Source organism: Petromyzon marinus, unplaced genomic scaffold (assembly GCF_048934315.1).
Source record: "Petromyzon marinus isolate PM22_M1 ecotype Great Lakes invasive population unplaced genomic scaffold, UKy_Petmar_22M1.pri1.0 PM_G_Scaffold_66, whole genome shotgun sequence".
NCBI lineage: Eukaryota > Metazoa > Chordata > Hyperoartia > Petromyzontiformes > Petromyzontidae > Petromyzon > Petromyzon marinus.
Genome location: NW_027423020.1, coordinates 927,501 through 930,000, shown reverse-complemented (window position 1 = coordinate 930,000; position 2,500 = coordinate 927,501).

Here is a 2,500-nt window from a genome sequence, read left to right as displayed (position 1 = left end):
GAGCAGTGGGCAAAGGACGCAGCCCTGAGGAGTTCCCGTGCTGATGGACCTGGAGTCAGAGACTTCTGTTCCCGGCTTAACGCACTGCTTCCTGTCAGAGAGGAAGTCTGTGATCCACCTGCAGGTGGAGTAGGGCACGTTCAGCTGGAAGAGCTTGTCCTGAAGCAGGGCAGGGATGATGGTGTTGAAGGCAGAGCTGAAGTCCACAAACAGGATCCTGGCGTAGGATGCTGGGCGTCCACATGCTGTAGGGTGAAGTGGAGGGCCATGTTAACTGCGTCGTCCACAGACCTGTTGGCTCTGTAGGCAAACTGAAGGGGGTCCAGGAGAGGGTCTGTGATGGCTTTGAGGTGTGCCAGGAGCAGGCGCTCAAAAGACTTCATTACCACAGATGTAAGGGCGACCGGTCTGTAATCATTTAGTCCTGTTGGCCTTAGCTTTTTGGGCACAGCGATGATGGTGGAGGACTTGAGACAGGCTGGTACATGGCATGTCTCCAGGGAGGTGTTAAAGATGTTGGTGAACACCGGAGACAGCTGGTCAGCGCAGTGCCTGAGGGTGGCTGGAGAGACAGAGTCCGGCCCGGCTGCTTTGCGTGGATTCTGCCTCTTGAAAAGCCCATTAACTTCTCCCTCCTGAAAGGAGAGAGTCGTTTCTGTAGTATGGGTGGGGGATGGGGCCTCTTGGGTGGGAAGGGGTGGTTCAGGACAGTCCAATTGTCTTTCAAATCTACGGTAGAACTCGTTCAGGTCGTTGGCTAGGCGGGAGTCGTTAGTGGTGTGGGGCGCTCTGGGTTTGTAGTTGGTGATGTGCCTGAGCCCTTTGGCAGACAGAAGCAGCGTCGTTAGTAGAGAACTGGTGTTTTAGTGTCTCTGAGTACAGTCGTTTAGCCTCTCTCACCGCTTTGCTAAACCTGTTCTTCGACTCCTTGAATCTGTCTCTATCCCCACTCCTAAACGCTTCCTCCTTCTCCAACCTCAACCTTTTGAGCTTTGCTGAGAACCAGGGCTTGTTGTTGTTAAAGTTCACCCTGGTACGTGTTGGGATACAGCAGTCCTCACAGAAGCTGATGTACACAGCCTCTGTGAGTTCATCCAGACTATTGGTAGCAGTCGTGAACATATCCCAGTCAGTACAGTCTAAGCACGCCCGCAAATCTTCCACAGCCTCACTGGTCCACTGTTTAGATGTCCTCACAGCAGGTTTACAGAGTTTTAGTTGCTGCCTGTATGCACGAATCAGGTGGACCAAGGGAGTTCTGTGCGAGCCGAACAGCCCCGTGACCCACAAGAGAAACATCCCCGCCAAATTCGAGCGTTTGACGGGGTCTATCCGTGAAAAAATATTCACGTTTTTGAGTGCACATGCATTTCTGCTGCAAATGCCTCTGGAAGTTTCATGCCGTTCGTATGCCAATTGTGGCAACACGAAAATGACCCGTTTTCCCATTCCGAGGGATTTCTGTGCGACCCTAACAGCCCCGTGAGCCACAAGAGACACATCCCCGCCAATTTCTAGCGTTTCACGGGGTCTATCCGTGAAAAATATAGACGTTTTTGAGTGCACATGCATTTCTGCTGCAGATGCCTCTGGAAGTTTCATGCCGTTCGTACGCAATGTGGCAACACGAAAATGACCCCTTTTCCCATTCCGAGGGATTTCTGTGCGACCCTAACTAACAGCGCCCGTGAGCCACAAGAGAGACATCCCCGCCAATTTATAGCGTTTCACGGGGTCTATCCGTGAAAAATATAGACGTTTTTGAGTGCACATGCATTCCTGCTGCAAATGCCTCTGGAAGTTTCATGCCGTTCCTATGCAATGTGGCCACACAAAAATGACCCGTTTTCCCATTCCGAGGCATTTCTGTGCGACCCTAACAGCCCCGTGAGCCACAAGAGAGACATCCCCGCCAACTTCTAGCGTTTGACGGGGTCTATACGTGAAAAATATTAAAATTTTTGAGTGCACGTGCCTTTCTGCTGCAAATGCCTCTGGAAGTTTCATGGCGTTCCTATGCAATGTGGCAACACGAAAATGACCCCTTTTCCCATTCCGAGGGAGTTCTGTCCCACCCTAACAGCCCCGTGAGCCACAAGAGACACATCCCCGCCAATTTCTAGCGTTTCACGGGGTCTATCCGTGAAACATATAGAAGTTTTTGAGTGCACATGCATTCCTGCTGCAAATGCCTCTGGAAGTTTCATGCGGTTCGTACGCAATGTGGCAACACGAAAATGACCCGTTTTCCCATTCCCAGGGATTTCTGTGCGACCCGAACAGCCCCGTGAGCCACAAGAGACACATCCCCGCCAATTTCTAGCGTTTCACGGGGTCTATCCGTGAAAAATATCAATTTTTTTTGACTGCACATGCATTTCTGCTGCAAATGCCTCTGGAAGTTGCATGCGGTTCGCATGCAATGTGGCGACACGAAAATGACCCGTTTTCCCATTCCGAGGGATTTCTGTGCCACCCTAACAGCCCCGTGAGCCACAAG